General features: G+C 35.9%; 1 long non-coding RNA gene across 2 annotated transcripts in view; it reads right to left on the bottom strand.

Moving 5' to 3' along the window:
• LOC111092425 overlaps positions 1–19,648 on the bottom strand; it is a 49,985-nt gene that overhangs the window by 26,097 nt on the left and 4,240 nt on the right. For both annotated transcript variants that reach the window (XR_005378545.1, XR_005378543.1), the window contains exons 3-4: positions 19,038–19,133; positions 1,544–1,605 (exon numbers count right to left, since the gene is read on the bottom strand). This is a non-coding gene — a long non-coding RNA (uncharacterized LOC111092425). The remainder of the gene's footprint in view (positions 1–1,543; positions 1,606–19,037; positions 19,134–19,648) is intronic.

The raw sequence follows: 19,648 nt of genomic DNA, 5'->3' as shown, positions 1-19,648 counted from the left end.
GACAGAGAGGTACCATGATAAAGCTGGAGGCTACCCTATACTTAAGCCGTGTAGTCTTTAACTGGCTCATATAATCCCCTCAGTTTTATTTAAACTGAAAACACTGTGGAAACAGGGCAGTCTTTTCCCTTTTAAGTCTTTAAACATAGTGTTGGTGCCCTTCAATCTGAGATGGTACAGATGTAGGCAGACTTATGTAATGTTAGGGACATAAAGAAGATTTCCTAATCCTATACTTACTTCCTCTCTTCTGATTCATTATAGTATATTTATACTACTTTTACTGGTCTTTGTAATGTTTCAAAAATAAAATATACCTGTTCTTGCCTTGAATCAAAGTGATATAGTAAGCTTTCTGTATTAGCAGCAATTTCTAAAATACTTTTAAGCATATAATAAGGAACAATTAAATCATAATAAATTTGAAAATAACAACAATGTTTTCCCAAGATCAATTTAAGTATCTAATGCATTAGAAAATACAAGGTTTCCTAGTAGTCCAAATTATCAGCTAGTTGCTTAGTTCAAATGCCAACTTTTTAAAAGTATTATTTAAGAAGAAAATCTTTTATTTGTAACACTTTCTCTTTGGTAAATACTTCTTGCTCTTTCCCTTATTTTCATCTGGTAAATTCTTGCCAGCATCATTTGATCTGTTTTCAGAGCACAGATTTCATAAGAGCAAAAATATGTTCCAGATAAAAACCTATGAATACTGTATCTGGGAATAAGGACCATTTCTTCCTCTATACTTCTTTTGCATTGCCCAGAATTGCTGAATACTTTCTATGAAACCTAAAGGTTTTAACTCACTATTCCTTAGAAATATTCTAAAAATAAGGCTTAAGTCTGTAGGCTGCAAAAATATTTCTTTACATTTTTCATGACTGGTTGAATTATATGACATCCCATTCTTAACTGGGAGGTTGGCAATAGTTGTGGTAGAGTGGCATTATCTTGATTATCTGATAAATATATCAATTTGCTACTCTCAAGGATCTAACAACCCAAGAAAATTAGAGTAAACAAACAACTGGATATATAAGAATCATCAAGGAAAAAAAAAACCTTATGGCCAGTGTACTGTGTATGACACAGAATTTGAATAATATATTTTTAGGTACCATCAGGTTGAAAGATAAAGCTTTGACATTAAACAGTTAGATATCCATTAAGACACTGCTAATTCCTGAAACATCCCAGAAGATTAAAATATTCACTTAATTCACTGAGCAGTATTGAAGTGCTTATTGTGTGTTGAACATTCTATTAAGCACAAAAGCTATAATTGTGAGCAAGATGGATGAAGCTTTCAGCCCATATGAGAAGACAAAATTAAACACAACAATAATGTATAAAAAGTGCCACTGAAAATGTTGCTATTCACAGGTTAGGAAAATCCAAGTTTTAATCTCAGGTCTGCCTTAGGCCACTAATTCCGGTCTCCATTCACTGAAAGAATATATTAAAATATCTTGTTAGCATATCCCTTTTACCTTTGCCCCCATGTCACCATCTTAGGACATGCCCAATCATTTCTCACCTGTTTGCTCCTTTCAATCCATCCTTTATGCTACGCTAGAGAGGTACTTCTAAAATGCAAATCTAAAAAACAAAACAAAATAAAATACAAATCTGACTGCAACTCTTTTTCTGTTCATACTGCTAATAAATAAAGTATGGACTATTTTCCCACATCATTTCCCATATCATTTCTGGGCCTGTGTTCCCATTTCCTTATTTCTGGCCTTTTGCAATTTCATGAGGCATAAATACTCCATGGTCAGGAGACTGCCAGCTCTGGCTCCAATTTTGCCACCAGCCAGCTGTGTGTGACTAAGAGTTGTGTCACTGTCTCTCTACCCTTGGTGTCTTCATCAGTAACATGAAGATGACTAAGTCATCTTCAAGTGCCTTTCAGCTCTCTGACTTGGCAGGACTGTTGAAGTATAGTGGAGAGAGTAAGATTTAGTTTTGAGTTCTGGCTTTGCCAAGTAACTAGCTATATGACTTTGTGCAAGTTATTAAATCTCTTTGTGCGATTCGTTTCATTACAAATAATATAGTCGTATACAACCACATTATAGATAATAGAGATATATATGCAGGTATAGAGTAAAGAGATAAAGCGGTATCTTCTAAACTGAATTCTTCAGAAGATAAAGTGAATTATATGTTAACAATAATTTACAGTCTTATTTCTCTTTTCAGTCAAATGTTGTCATAAAATTGATTTTCCGCTCTGTGGATTATCTGAGAAAATTTAGGAATAGTCTTACTGTACAATTAAGCAGGAGTCAGCAACAGAAATACTAAGTAGCATAGAGTAGGAAATGTGAAGTTCTGTGAAAAAGTTTATACTTATTGGCCTCTTACTAATTCCTCAAAACTGATAAAAACCATTTTTAATTGCCTGTTACTTTAATTATCTATGACTTTATCCATTTATTTTATTGTAAATAATTAAGGCTTGACTAACTTGTCTAATTACCAAAGCTATATTAGGAACGACTCATTCTTCAAGCATTTATGTGAGTGCCATGCCAGATACTGAGCATATAAAATAAATGAGACAGTCCCTCCCCTCAAAAAGCTCACAGTCTACAATGTTGGTGGGCATGGCATAATACTATGCAAAGTAAAATAATTCTTTCTTTCCAAGACTTGAAAATGGTATTAAAAATTGACAATATAAAAAAGTAAGAAATAAAAAATTTAAAAATTTTTAAAACTTAAAAACAATATAATATTCATATCTATGAGAAAGATGCACAAGGGAGTTTGAACTAAATGATATCAAGATACCTTACAACTTACAATTCTAATTTTGTGATTCAGCCCAACTATCAAAAACACCAAAAAAGAAAAACAAAAAACCTCAAAACCTGGAGCAGAATAAACTGATCTGAAAAGTAACTAACAGGCTTTCCTGAAAGCTGCTCCTAAAGAAATACATCTCATTAGCTATTCTGGGAGAAAAGGGAGAAAAAGATATTGCAAATGTACAACAGGCTTCTAAGTGGAAATGGCCTTCATTTGGATGATTCCATTTATTGATTGACATTTAAGGGATTTAAGAGTACTTTAAAAGGGTCCCTCAATGGCTTTCTCCTTGACCTATTTGTTAATCACAAACTTCAGGGACTTCTTGAATGACAAGCTTGTTGGTTCTTATTCCCCAGGATTAAAACTCTAAGAGGAGCTAATTCTTTTTTAATGTGGGTTCTGTTAATTTACCCTATTAATACCAATTAATATCAATTAAATAAAGCTGTTAAGGACACTGTTTATGCTAGAAAGTTATCCCTTAAGGAATTAATCATTATTTTGAGTAATAATATGCATATAAATACACAGAGAGATAGATATATAAATATAGAACCAAGTCTCAGAACTTAGGTCTATCTTCAGAGCTCCTGTTTTCCCCACTTTACCAAATTGCTCCTCCCACAGAAGTTCAGATGGCATAAATTATCCTTCTATCCATTTTTGTAAAAAGCCAGGCCCTGGGGCAAAAGATTGGATAGGATAGGCATATCATTCATTTACTTATTCACTCATTCATTCATTCATTGAACAAATAATTTTAATGAGAGGCTATCATGAGCCAGGCACTATTCCAGGCACTGGGATGAAAAGGTGAATAACAGGTGAAGATCTTATCCTCTGGAGCTTAAATTCAGTTGGGACTACTAGGCATTGAACTAAGAAACAAATAAATGAACCTAATAATTTCAATTAGTGGCAAGTACTTGAAGAAAACAAAAAGAGATAATATGATTGAAATTCCTTAGGTTGGTCAGGAAAGACCTTTCTGAGAAGGTGGCATTCATTTCATTCATTATTTATTAAAGAATAAGAGGTAGCCAAACATTTGAAGATGTGGAGGAGAGAAAACTGCAAATATAAAAGCCCTAAGACTGGAGATAGCTTGATGTGACTCATGTGGAGGGAATGTGGTGAAAAAGGGCAGGGGAGAGAGGAAGACAATGTAGTAAGAGAGGTGGGCAAGGGCCAGCTAATGTGAGGTCTCACAGGCCATGGTAAGGAGTTTGTAATGGGAAGCCATTGGAGAGTTTTAAGCAGGAAGGGGAGGGACGTGATCTGATTTATATTTTTAAAAAACTACTCTGTGGTCAAATAATCTTCAACAAAGCAGGAAAGAATATCCAGTGGGAAAGACAGTCCCTTCAACAAATGGTGTAGGAAAAACTGGACAGCCACAAGCAAAAGAAAGAAACCGGACCATTTTCTTACACCATATACAAAAATAAATTCAAAATAGATGAAAGACCTAAATGTGAGACAGGAAACCAGCAAAAGAGAACACAGGCAACAATCTCTTTGCCCTCAACCACAGCAACTTCTTACTAGACACGTTTCCAAAGACAAGGGAAACAAAAGCAAAAATGAACCATTGGGACTTCATCAAGATAAAAATCTTCTGCACAGCAAAAGAAATAATCCATAAAGCTAAAAGGGAACCTACGGAATGGGAGAAGATATTTGCAAATGACATATCTAATAAAGGGTTAGTGTCCAAAATCTACAAAGAACTTCTCAAATTCAACACCCAAAAAACAAATAATCCAGTTAAGAAATGGACAGAAGACATGAAAAGACATCTTTCCAAAGAAGACATACAGATGGCCAACAGACACATGAAAAGATGTTCAACATCACTCCTCATCAGGGAAATACAAATCAAAACTACTATAAGAAACCACCTCACACCTGTCAGAATAGCTAAAATTAACAACACAGGGAACAACAAGTGTTAGTGAGGATGTGGAGAAGTGGGAACCTTCTAACACTATTGGTGGGAATGCAAACTGGTACAGCCACTCTGGAAAACAGTATGGAACCTCCTCAAAAAATTGAAAATAGAACTATCCTGTGACCCAGCAATTGCACTACTAGGTATTTACCCAAAGGATACAAAATACTGATTAAAAGAGGGTACATGTACTCCAACGTATATAGCAGCATTATCAACAATAGCCAAAGTATGGAAAAAGCCCAAATGTCCATCAACTAATGAATGGATAAAGAAGTAGTGGTGTGTATATATTTATATAGTGTGTGTGTGTGTGTGTGTGTATATATATATATATATATATATATGAAATGGAATATTACTCAGTTATCAAAAACGAATGAAATCTTGTCATTTGCGATGACATGGATAGAGCTAGACATGGATGTGCCAAGCAAATTAAGTCAGTCAGAGAAAGAGAAATGCCATATGATTTCACTCATCTTTGGAATTTAAGAAATAAAACAGATGAACATAGAGGGTAAAAGAGAGAGAGAAAGACAAGCCATAAAAGAGACTCTTAACTATAGAGAGCAAACTGAGGGTTGCTGGGGGGAAGGTGATAGGGGGGATTGGGTTAAAAGGGTGATGGTATTAAGGAGGACATTTCTTGTGATGAACACTGGGTGTTATATGGAAGTGATAAATCACTAAATTCCATTCCTGAAACTGATATTACACTATATGTTAACTACCTTGAATTTAAATAAAACTTGAAACATTTTTTAAAGCTAAATATTAAAAAAAGATTACTCTGAATTGATGGTTTCCAGAGGGAAAGGGGATAGGGAGATGGACAAAATCAGTGAAAGGGAATGGGAAGTAAGGCTTCCAGTTATGGAATGAATAAGTCACAGGGATTAAAGATATAACATAAGGAATATAGTCAATGGTATTGTAAGAGTGTTGTATGGTGACACATGATAACTACACCTGTGGCAAATATAGCATAACATATGACATATTGAATCACTATGTTGTATACCTGAAACAAATATAACATGTGTGGCAACTATAATTTTAAAAAAGAAGATTATTCTTCTATATAGGAAATGAATTATAGGGGCAAGAGTGAAAACATGAGAGCAGGTAGTAGGTTGTTGCAAATATCTAAACAGGAGTTGCTGGTATACAGATACGAGATATATTTTGAAGACAGAACTAATAGCACCTCATGATAGGTTGACTGTGGGACATGAAAGAAAGAAGGAAACAAAGGACCCCTTTCTTGATTTGGAGCCAGAGTAATTGGATGAAAGTGGTGCCACCTTCTGAAAAGGGGTAGAATGGGGAGGAATCAAAGGTTCTGTACAGGACATATTAAGTTTGAAATGTCTTAATTACCCAAGTGGATATGTTAAGGAGACAGTTGGGTATCCATGTCTAAAGCTCAGTGAAGAAGTCAAAACAAGAAGTAGTAGTATGTGAGTCATTAGCATATTAATGGGTTTTTAAACCATGAACTTTCTTTTCTTTTTTTTTAAGATTTTATGTATTTATTCATGAGAGACACCGAGAGAGAGGCAGAGACACAGGCAAAGGGAAAAGCAGGCCCCACGCAGGCGGACTCAATCCCGGGTCTCCAGGATCAGGCCCTGGGCCAAAGGCAGCGCTAAACCACTGCCCAACCATGAGCTTTCTTGAGAATATGTATATAGAGAAGAAATGAGAGAATTAGCTCAAGATCCCCCGCTTTTTGTTTTTGTTTTTTTTTTTAATGTTTGGATTTTTTTTAAGATTTTATTTATTTAACCATGAGAGACACAGAGAGAGAGAGGCAGAGACATAGGAAGAGGGAGAAGCAGGCTCCATACAGGGAGCCTGCTGTGGGACTCAATCCCAGGACTCCAGGATCAAGCTCTGAGCTGAAGGCAGGCGCTTAACTGCTGAGCCACGTAGGTGTCCCAAGATCCCCCAGTTTTAAGTTTACTAATTTCCCCAAAGATTTTCTAATAATTCATGATTTATAAAATGCATTTCATATCTAAAAGCCACAGAGCCATTTGTCATGTGACATTAGAGACATTTTTTGATCCAATAATATATAGTATATAATTTAATTATAATTGAAATGCCTCCGTATTTTTAGCATTCACATTTAAATAATTTTATAATATCATATTAGTTGAGAAAAAGTAAGAATCATAGCTGCAAGTTTATTTCTCTTAGCTTTCTCTTTTCAAGTCAGTCAGTCAGCTTATCATCTTTCTGATGATTGTCTTCATCTTTTAAAATATGCTATATTTACATTTTGTGACCAGGTCTCCTGGCCAGAACTAGCACTCTTACTTCTTTATCCATATTCAAATGCAATCATGAAAAAGCATAATGTTATTTTGAGTATATTGGTGCAATAAAATAAATTAGACGTATAGCAACTACAGCATTTTCTTGAAGGTCTATTGTAATAAAAAGGGAATTTAGAATGTGTGTTCAATACACTTAAAAAAAATTTTTAATATGGTATTAATAGGTAAAGGATATTATATCAAACTCTGAACAACTACATATACTAGAATTCATATCCTTGATACTATCCTTCACTTCACTACTGCATTATAAACAACTTGAAGTCAAGGCAGGATTCTACCTATCTTTGTATACCTTCCTTGCATGTGTCATTGACCCTTTCACTTACTGTACTAACAATTATTAAAGATCTATTATGTGTTGAGCAGACCATACTTGTTCTTGAGGAATTTATAGTCTAACATGGAGCACACAGAAATGAACAGACTAGGTATTTAATGTTGATAGGAGTTGTGATGGTGACATGCCCAGGGTATTGATGAGAACATACAGGTGAAATCCCTGGAAAGAGACATAAAGGCAATATATTCAAATGCTCATACATCCTTGTAAATTTTGAAAAGAAAAAAAACGTATTTCTGTGTTCTAGATCATAAAGAAGAATCCTGACATTGTATAAGTTTCATGCCCCACAAAACCTGGGTCTGCCCCCTAAGACTCCACAGAAATCTTCCAGAAGATAACACAAGGCTGGATCTTGATGAGAATAGAGAAGGAAGTGAGTGGATAGAGGCAAATTAGAGAGAGACACTAGCAGATAGAGGAAGGTATTTCTGGCACAGAAGGCAGCATGTGCAAAGGCCTAGATGTGACAGCAGAAGGTACAGTGAAGAGATCTGAAATCTGCTCATATTTCATTGTGGCTATAGTGTAGAAGCAAGATGATATCTTGAAGTGAGATTACAAAAGTAAGCAGAGGCTGGGTGGTGAAGGGCCTTGAATACTATGCTAAGAATTTGGAGTTTATTCTGAGGCTTTTTTGAAAATTTTAAATATGGGAGGAACTTAATCATATTATGTGCTAGAAAGAGTACTCTGGCAGTAGATTGAATAATAGGTTTCAAGGAGCAAGAATGCAGAGCAGTGTTGAGTTTAAAGAGGAAGTTGTTGAATTAGACTGAGAAGAAATGACAGATAACTCACAAGTCTCTGTTTGGGCTAGCTGGTGAGAGAGTAATTCATTGTGATTCTGAATTCAGGAAAAATTAAAAATAAATAAATAAAAAAGTTTCATTGAGGCATGTGAGGGAGACAAGTATGTGTCTCAAACTGGAAATAAGAGTTGCCAGATTCAGGTGTCTAGTAAGAAGTAGTACATAGTACTCTGGGGTTTAGGAAATAAATTTGTGCTACGGAAATATAATATAGGAACCATTATCACATGGATGGTATTTGAAGTCATGGGAGTTGACAGCTTACCAAGGGAACAGTGTAAATTTGGGGACATCAAACTTGGATTCTTGGATCAAATCTGGCCCACTGCCTGTTTTGTGAATAAAGTTTTATAGGAATACAGCCATGCCCATTTGTTTACATAGTGTCTATGGCTGCTTTCACACTACAACAGCAAAGTTGAGTTATTGCAGCAGAGACCATATGGCCCACAAAGCCTAAAATATTTACCATTTAGCACTTGACAAAAAAAAAAAAAAAAAAAAAAAAAAAAAAGGACTGAAGTCCAAATCTGGGAAAACATCCACAGTTAAACAGGAGTCAGAGAAAGAAGAATCTCTGAAGGATGTTGAGCAGGAAGAAATTAAAAAAAAAAAAAAAAAAACAGAAAAGAGTAGTATCAATAGAGAATTAAGATAGAGACAGCATATAAATTTTGCCCAAAGATTTTAAATAGTGTCCGATAACTTAAGTAGGATTTAACCAAAAAGAGAACTTGATTAGCTCCACTGAAGCACTTGGAGTGGAGTATATACTTTACTACATATATCCCACTAAAACTGCTGCCACCAACATTCTTTCAAATTCCAACCTAGACCTATGGTATCATCTCTGACTTACTTATGTAAGATGCCACTCATTCTTCCATTCTTTCTTAGGAACAACCATGAATTTATTCCGTTTCCTTTTTCTCCATTCCCATCATCACCACTCTATCTGCCCCTCATTGAGGCAGATACTACATTTACTCCATCTTACTTTCCTATTTGTTTTTTTCTCTACTTTTTCTTATCTATTTTTAAATGATTTTACCTGACTCTAGCCTTTACATTTTTGTGAGTTCCTTCAAAGAAAGAGGGATAATTCTCCCTTAATAAATTTCTACCTAATTATTTTGCCTGTGATTTCCTATTCTATTTGTGAACATTGTTTAAAAATACAAACGGGGGATCCCTGGGTGGCGCAGCGGTTTGGCGCCTGCCTTTGGCCCAGGGCGCGATCCTGGAGACCCGGGATGGAATCCCACATCGGGCTCCCGGTGCATGGAGCCTGCTTCTCCCTCTGCCTGTGTCTCTGCCTCTCTCTCTCTCTGTAACTATCATAAATAAATAAAAAATAAATAAAATAAATTAAAAAAAATAAAAATAAAAATAAAGATACAAACGGGATCCCTGGGTGGCTCAGCGGTTTAGCGCCTGCCTTTGGCGCAGGGCATGATCCTGGGGTCCCGGGATCAAGTCCTGCGTCAGGCTCCCAGCATGGAGCCTGCTTCTCCCTCCTCCTGTGTCTCTGCCTCTCTCTCTCTCTCTCTCTCTCTCTTTCTCTCTCTCTATGTCTATCATAAATAAGTAAATAAATCTTTAAAAAATAAATTAATTTAAAAAAATACAAACATATTTTCATAGATTTAACACAATAGAAGTTTATTTTTCAATCAGCATTACCCTGATACCAAAACCAGATGAGGACATCACAGGAAAAGAAAATTACGGGCCAATATCCCTGATGAACATAGATACAAAGATGTTCAACAAAATATTAGTGAACCAAATCCAACACTACATTAAAGGATAATACACCATGAACAAGTGAAATTTATACCAGAAAAAAAAAGAACTTTAAAAAAAAATTTATACCAGAGATGCAGGAATGGTTTAACATGCACAAATCAACGTGATATACAACACATTAACAAAATAAAGGATAAAAATCAAATGATCATCTTAATAGATGCAGAAAATGCATTTGACAAAACTCAACATTCATTTGTCATAAAAATTCTCAACAAAGTGGTATAGAGGGAATGTACTTCAACATAATAAAGGCCATCTATGACAAGCCCACAGCTAATATTATACTTAAAGGTGAAAAACTGAAAGCTTTTTCTCTAAGATCAGAAACAAGACAAGGATGCCCACTCTGGCCACTTTTATTCAACATAGTAGCAAAAATCCTAGCCAGAGCAATTAGGCAAGAAAAAAGAAATAAAAGGCATCCAAATTGGAAAGAAGAAGTAAAACTATCACTATTTGCGAAGGACATGATATTATATCCATAAAATCCTAAAGATTCCACCAAAAAACTGTTAAGACTAATAATTCCAGTAAAATTGCAGGATACAAAATCAATATACAAAAACTGTTGCATCTCTTTATACTAATAACAAGCTATCAGAAAGAGAAATTAAAAAAATTTACAATTACATCAAAAAAAATGTCTAGGAAAAAAATTAACCAAGGAAGTGTAGGGCCTGTACACTGGAAACGATAGACGTTAATAAAAAAAAATCAAAGAAGACACAAATAAATAGAAAGATTTCCCAATGCTCATGGATGGGAAGAATTAGTACTGTTAAAATATCCATACTGCCAAGCAATCTACAGATTCAATGTAATCCCTATCAAAATTTCAATGCCATTTTTCGCAGAAGTAGAACAAATAATCCTACCATTTGTAAGAAACCACAAAAAAAAAAAAAACCCTGAAAAACCAAAATGGAGGCATCATGCCCCCCAATTTCAAACTATATTACAAAGCTAGAGTAATCAAAAGAGTATGGTAGTGGCATAAAAACAGACACATAGATCAGTGGAACAGAATAGAGAACCAAGAAATAAAGCCACATATTATGGTCAATTAATTTATGACCAAGAAGCCAATGATACTCGATGGGGAAAAAACAGTCTCTTCAATAAATACTGCTGCAAAAAGTGAACTACACAAGCAAAAGAAAGAAACTATGCACTATCTTATACTACCTACAAAAATTAACTCCAAAGGACTAAAGACTTCAATGTAACACCTGACCATAAACTACAAGAAATAAGGGGTAAACTCTTTGACATCAATCTTGGTAATGATTTCTTGGGTTTGACCAAAAGCAAAGTCTACATAAGCAAAAACAAACAAGTTGGACTACATCAAACCAAAAAGCTTATTTACAGGAAAGGAAACCATCAGCAAAATGAAAAGGCAACCTACTGAGGAAGAAAATATTTGCAAATCATGTATCTGATAATGAGCTAATATCCAAAATATATAAAGAACTCATGAACTCAACAGCAAAAAATCCAATCCAATTAAAAAATGGACAGAGGGGCAGCCCTGGTGGCTCAGCGGTTTAGCGCCACCTTCAGCCCGGGGCATGATCCTGGGGGTCCAGGATGGAGTCCCTCATCTGGCTCCCTGCATGGGGCCTGCTTCTCCCTCTGCCTGTGTCTTTGCCTCTCTCTCTCTGTGTGTGTCTCTCCTGAATAAATAAATAAAATCTTTTTAAAAAAATGGGCAGAGGATATGAATAGACTTTTTCCTAAGACTTACAAATGACTAACAAATACATAAAAAGGTGCTCAACATCATTAGTCACCAGGGAAATGCAAATCCAAACAACAATGAGATATCACCTCATACCTGTCAGGATGGCCATTATCAAAAAGACAAGAAGTAATAAGTGTTGGCAAAGATGTGGAGAAAAGGGAACCTTTGTGCACTGTTGATGGGAATGTACACTAGCACAGCCATTATGAAGAACTCTATGGAGGTTCCTCAAAAAATAGGAAGTACCATATGATTCAGAAATTCTACTTCTGGGAATTTATATGAAGGAAAACAATAACTCAAAAATATATATGTACCCTATATTTATTGCAGCATTATTTATAATAGCCAAGACACAGAAGCAATGGAAGTGTCCATTGGAGAACAAATGGATAAACAAAATATGGTGCAAAAAAAAAAAAGAAAATATGGTATATGCCATATGGTGTATATTCCATATATAGTGGAATATTATTTGGTCATAAAAAAGGAGATCTTGCCATTTGAGACAATATGGATGGACCTTGAGAGCATTATTCTAAGTTAAATAAATCATATAGAGAAGGATAAATATTACATGATCTCAAAACAAAGAAAACAAAACAAAACAAAAAACAAACTCATAGCTACAGAGAAGAGATTGGTGGTTACCTGAGGTGGAGAGTGTGGAGTGGAAAAAATGGGTAAAGGGGGTCAGAAAGTATAAACTTCTAGTCATAAAATAAGTAAGTCCCAGGGATATAATGTACAGCATGACAACTTTTAATAAAAAGAAAAAAGTTTATTTTTCAATTATATACCAACTGTCTAAGAAAAGTATTCTACAAGTGGCCTCCCATGTGGAGTATCAGGGACCACAATCCCTTCATCTTGTAGCTCTTCTCTTGTAGCCTATCACAACATACCATCTCCAGGGTTGCTACAGTAATGAAGAGAGAGAGAAGAGTGCATATGATTGTCTCTGTAGACTAGGCCTGGAATTAACTCGTATCATTTGCAGTTGCAACTCATTGGCCTGAACTCAGCCACATGGCTGCACCAAACTTTAAAGAAGTCAGGAAATGAAATGTATCTGTGTGCTCAGGAATAAAAAGAGAACAGATTGGTAACCACTAGAAATATCTGTCTTCTCTCCTTTTTCATCTGTCCTGTATACCACAGCCAGACAAATCTTCCCAAAACTTGACTTTCAGGTGTAAGCACTCTTACTCCCTGTTTCTTGAACACACCAGCACATTTTTGCCTAGGGGCCTTTGTACTTGGTGTTCCCTCAGCCTAGAAGATTCTTTCCCCGGACTACCATAAAATTTGCTCTCTCAAAACATAAAAGAAGCTTGAAATCTTTATTCAAACATTATCTTAAAGGAAAGACTTCCCTGATTGCTGAATGTAACACTGTGAGCCTTTTGATAGTAAAGACCTTTTCTATTATCCCATCATTGCTTTCTTTTGCTGATAGTACTTGTCACCATCTAAGGTATTATATGTTAATTTTTTTATTGCATTCCCTTTCTCTCCACTAAAACATGAAACAGAGATTTTTGTTGCTTTGTTAGCCATTTTTCCCCAGCCTAGAATAGTATATGGCACACAATAAGCATGCAATAAAAATCTATTGGCTGAAGGAAAGAATTTCAATACACAAATGATATAATCTTGCAAGGACTGATGTCAATGGAAAGCAAAAAGTAGGGCTATGGGAAGAGTGGAAGAGAACCATCCAAGAGGGGAAGACCATTAGGGAAGCCAGGTGAACTACTCTATTGATAGAAGGAGAGTTCTACAGAGTCCTGGACAGAAAGAAAGCTGAGCAGTGGGACCAAGTCAGATGCACAAAGGGGCAGAGCTTAGCTTTACCTGAAGGCTTGGATCAAAACAACCAAACCTTTCTAACAATCAAAGACAACTGAAAAAACAAAATATGATTTTCCACTTAAAAACTGCTAGAGGGGCACCTGAGTGGCTGTTAGTTAAGTGTCTGACTCTTGGTTTCAGCTAAGGTCATGATCTCAGAGTTGTGGGATTGTGACCCACATGGAGATCCAGTCTCAGCCGGAGCCTGCTTGAGATTCTCTCCTCTCTCTCCCTCCCTCTCTGTCATGCTCCTTCTTGTGCTCTCTCTCTAAAATAAAAAAAAAAAATTTTAATCTTGAAAAAAAAGAAAAAATTGCTAGAAATCTTTAATAACAATCTTCAATGCAGCCAAGGTTACAGTGACCTTTTCATATAAATTGATACTATTTTTGAAAGCAAGTAAGTATTATTTAGAGCTATATTGACATCAATATTCTTTGTTCCAATTAATGCATGTCTAGGAATTTATGCCAGGCAAATAATAAGAGATGGAGATAAAAATTTATGACCATGGCTATGTATTATGCCAATATTAGTAATATAAACAATAATAGAAGCAAATGGAATTGGAAACAAACAAATTCAGCAGAGCAATACAGATTAAGCAAATTGTGGCATGTCCACATGGTGAATAGCATGCAGCCATTACATAGTTACAGTTTAACAGAAATATTTTTAAAATATGGGGAAATGCTCATAATATAATACTAAATGAAAAAGTAGCCTTATGGTTAAAAATCTAAATTTTGGAGCCAAGCCAAAATAAGTTTAAAATCTTTATTCCACCATTCACAAGCTTCATGACCTTAGGCAAATCACTCAGTTTCTAAATCTGTTTCCTTATCTGTAAGCCTGGGATCATAATATTAATTCTCAGTATTATTCTAAATATAAAAAAAGATTATGATTGTAAAGTATTTAACACAATGCATTTAATAAATAATACCTATTATTATGAGAAAATATGACTTAATATTCTTTACTTCTTTGCATTTAAAAGTACTTTTAAGTACTTCCCAAATTTTCTAAATATAAGAGCATAAATGTTTTTATAAAGAGAGAAAAATTAGTTCAGGAGACACTTAATATTTTTAAAGTTATTCTCCGGGTGCCTGGGTGGCTCAGTCCATCAAGCATCTGCCTTCTGCTCAGGTCATGATCCCAGGATCCTGAGATCAAGCCCTGAGTCTGGCTCCCTGCTCAGCAGGGAGTCTGTTTCTCCCTCTTCCTTTACCCACTCCCACCCCACCTCTCCCAAATAAATAATTTTATTTTTAAAGCTATTCTGAAGTCTCTGGAGGTTTAGAGATTTTGCTACGATTTTTGGGAACCTCTTGCAAATTTCATGTTACATATAGTCTATCATTCTGGTTGAAGGCATTTCAGCTGTTCATTAATCTTATTAATCATGATCTATAAGGGAAATACCCCTAAGTTTGCCCCAACATGGAGCAAATTTTAAATAACTAATGACCGATAATAAGATAATTAAAATGTCCAAGAAAGACTTACAAGAATACTTGGTAAACAAAAAAGACACAATTGTTCAAAGTCCATTTCTCATTCTTTTAAAATCCCGTCAATCAAGGACACAAATATAAAGGACTTGATTTGAATAGAAAATAATAAATTTCATCCCTTAAATATATATCCTAAGAGGAGTGGAGGATAGAGTCACAGCTGGCTAACAAAATACTTGGTGATGCTGACATCTAAGGTTGAAATAAAAAAAAAACTTCTCCAAGTTATCCCAGCTTCTATCATGCAGTATTTCCAAGATATGTCTATAATTAATGAGAAAATTTTAACTCAAGTCAGAACAACTTTCCATGGAGAATGGTAATAGTTAAGTAATCCTCTCTTTCCCTGACAGAAACAAACGTTTAGATTTCAGTTTGAAGACACAACCAAGCCTGGAAACAAGGAAAGAAATGTAGAAATCACAACTCTGGAATCAGACATGCAGGGTTTGAATGTGAAATAAGGAACAGTAAGAGTTGACCATCTTTATCAAAGATGTTCATGGCTCTGGGAAATTTGGGCAGTAACTTATGTTAATAGAAAATCAGATGCGCCTTCTCTTGATTTGACAGCTAGTGGTCACTAGTCCTACTCCACTCTTGAGTTTAGAATGTGTATATTCCGGGATCCCTGGGTGGTGCAGCAGTTTAGCGCCTGTCTTTGGCCCAGGGCGCGATCCTGGAGACCCGGGATCGAATCCCACATCGGGCTCCCGGTGCATGGAGCCTGCTTCTCCCTCTGCCTGTGTCTCTGCCTCTCTCTCTCTCTCTTTCTCTCTCTCTCTCTCTCTCTCTGTGTGTGTGACTATCATAAATAAATAAATAATTTAAAAAAAAAAAGAATGTGTATATTCCTTCAAGCTACTTCCTCTACCACTAGCGTTCTCTGATTGTACTTGAACAGAAGCCTTATACTGTCACAAGTTCTTTGGGTAAATGTCCAAAGAATTTGGTTTTTAATTCATTTTAGAGATGGTTTCACTCAAGGTCATATCCCCTGAGCTATTTATCCAATAATTCTGAGAAGCTGCAAAACCAAACCAAATGTTTGTATGAGTTGTAAGATAGACTTAGTGGGGAAATGGTCAAATCTACTCAAGAATATGTGAACTTCCCCCAGACACCCCAAAGGGAAAGTTAGATCCATATTTAGAGCAGTTGTTGCAAAATAGTTTTTCCCATCATATTCACTTACATGTTAAATGCTCATGGTTAATAGTGACCCAGCGAACTTTAGTTTCGGCTGCTAAAAGCTCTTTCAACTCTATAGGTTTCCAGCTATTGGGCTGGGAATTAAATATGTTTTAAAGAAACCAAATAATATCAACAAAATTTAAACCAACTTAATTCAAAATGTGACCCAGAGAAAGGATTCTTCTAGTATTCCCAAAGGTCTGTCACGAGTTATAAAAAGCCATTTCTAGGACATCCTTTCCTATAAGGCCACACTCAGAGACCCTACTAGTAGATGAGTTAAATTATATTCTGCTGGCAAAAATAAAGGGTGGCAATCCTATGAAATCTAAGGTAACTAGAACCTAGCCAATAAGTAGATCTACTTACCAATGAATTTATTCATTTCTATCTTGAACTGGATTACCCCAGAATATTATATTTCTCAGGGTATGGGCAGTTCTTTTAAACTTTTTTTTATTTTATAGATATGACAAAAAACCATACACAGTTTATCATCCTAACATTTAAGGGTTCAGTATTGTTAATTATACTCACAGTGTTGTGTAATAGATCTCTAGAAGATTTTCATCTTGCAAAGCTAAAATTCGATAGCCATTAAACAATTCCCCATTTCTCCCTCCCACTATGCCCTGACAACCATCATTCTAGTTCCTATTTCTTTGAGTTTGACTACATTAGATAGCTGAGATAAGTGAAATTATAAAGAATTCGTCTTTTTTTAACTGGGTTTTTTTCACATAGCATTATGTCCTTAAGTTTCATTCATGATATAGCATATGTCAGAACTTCCTTTTTATGAGGCCAAATAATATTGAATTGTATGTATATATACCACATTCTCTTTATACATTCATCCTTTGATGGACTTTTATGTTGTTTCCATATCTTGGCTATTGCAAATAGCACTGCAGTGAACATGGGAGTGCTAATATCTAATATCTTTAAGATTCTGACTTCAATTCTTTTGGATAAATACCCAGAAGCAGTATTTGGTAGTTCTATTTCTAATTTCTTGAGGGTCTTCCATACTGTTTTCCATAGGGCATGGGTTTTCTAACACACTTTTCTCCCTTCTGAAAAAACTTAGATACTACAATATAGTTGCCATCCAGCAAAAGAGAAAAGAGGAATTAGACCCATCTTTAAAAGGAAACATCGTAAGAGAACCAAGAAATTAATCTCGCATAGTGATCCTCCCAAAGGCCCATTTCCAAAGATCCTTATTCATGTTACTCATGACACTGATGCACAGCCGGGTTTGGCAACCATTGACTTAGGGTATAACATGGACATTTGTCACAGCAGACAGTGTCACAGCTATAACAGGCACAGGTAAGGCAGAGCTTAGACAAGGCCAGGTCAGGAATAGGTCAAACCAGATCAAGCAGGACAGAACTTGGTTTAGCAGTAGGCATTGGCTCCTTTCTGACAAAAAAGCAAGTGTCAGGGCAAGCAGAGCAGCAAAACAGCTACAGAGGATCAGATCTAAATGGTGAGCAAGTGATGATGAGGAGTCCAGCACCCTGGATAGCTCCTCATTGGTTAAAAACTGATACAAACAAGCCTGAGATCTCTTTATCTTGGAAATCCAAGTTTATAAAATAGGCTCTAACCTCTCAGAGGCCTGTTTGCTGGTAATAATAATAATAATAATAATAAATAAAAATCTCACACATATACCAGCTATTTGTTCTTGTATGCTTATTCCTACCACCACTATCACTACCCCACTTTTTTTTTTTAATCTATATCAAATGGAAAGGACTCAGGACTCCAGCAGAGTGGAGATTAAAGAGGTTAGTTGTACAAAATTTATCTTCCCAGGGTGGTATCTTTCCTAGTTGAACACCAGATCCTGCCAGATTACTGTATTACTTGGATACAGCATTTTAATCCTATTTTAAAATGAATAACTTTCAATTATCTCTACTTCTTAGTTACTACTCAGTTATAAAAGGTTTATTTTTAAATTTTCTGTAAAGTTGCAAACCTGTTTCCAAGGTGGCTATGCTGAATTTGATCACCGTATTCAAACCCTTGGGCTGGTTTTACATGAAAATCATTACCACACAGCAGTGCTTCTCAAAGAGTGGTTCTCTAACACCTGCATCAAAATCACCCATGATGCTCATTACACATGCAGACTCCTGGCCACTGCACCAAATGTAGAAATCAGTGTTTCTGAGGTTGGCGTCTAAGAAGCTACATGCTTAGAAAGGTTAGCAGGTGATATGTATACACAGTAATGTTTGAGGCCCACAGACATACAGGCTGGAATCAACTTCTACCACTTCTCATTTCACCACTTGACTCATTCAATAGCACTAACTAAAAAAGTTTTTTTAATTATACTTAAAGTTACAGTTGTCTTAGTTTTTTATTTATTTGCTCAATAAATACTCATTGCACAAACATTATGAGTGAGGCACTTGATTGGGCTCTGGAGAAATACCAGGTAACAAGACAGAAATGTTCCTTAAAAGTATGGGGCTAAGTCTATCAGAGAAGACAATCAACAAATAATTTCATAAGTAATTGCTCAATTACAATTTTGACAGGTGCTAATAGGAGAAACAAAAGGTACTAATACCAAGGTAAATCAACTCAGCCTGGAAGTTCAGAGAGCTTACCTCTGGGAAGGGACACTCAACCAAGGATATGAAGACTAGATGGGAAAGAGCAGTCCAGAAGGAGCATTCCAGGTGGAAGCAAGCTGTGCCAAGGATCTGAGGAAGGAAGAACTATGGTGAAGAATTAAAGCAGTAAGAAGGCAACTACTAGAGTAGCCAAGGGCCAGATGGTTCCAGCCTTCTGAATCCCATTGAAGATTATAGATTTTATCTGGAAAATAGTAAGAATGCATTGGAGAGTTTTAAACACACACACTTTTTCAGTGAGTTCTGAAGCTGTGTAAATGAAGGAATGAACAGGGGCAGTCAGAATACAATGAAGGCTCAGGCAGGATTTTGCTCAATGACAATGGGCAAACCTATGATGCAGGGCCACCTTGGTAGTTCAGTGTCTGCCCGTGGCTCAGGTCATGATCCCCAGGTCCTGGGATGGAGCCCCAAGTTGGGCTCCCTCCTCAGCAGAGAGCCTGCTTCTCCCTCTTCCTCTGCCCCTGCTCCTGCTCGCTCTCTCTCAAATAAATAAATAAAATCTTAAAAACAAAAAAACCTATGATGTAGAAATCAAGCTTATAAGTGAATATGTTCAAACTATGTCTGATGAAGGTAGTGCC

This window comes from Canis lupus, chromosome 25, assembly GCF_011100685.1.
Source record: "Canis lupus familiaris isolate Mischka breed German Shepherd chromosome 25, alternate assembly UU_Cfam_GSD_1.0, whole genome shotgun sequence".
Lineage (NCBI taxonomy): Eukaryota > Metazoa > Chordata > Mammalia > Carnivora > Canidae > Canis > Canis lupus.
This window is presented reverse-complemented; position numbering and strand designations above follow the sequence as displayed.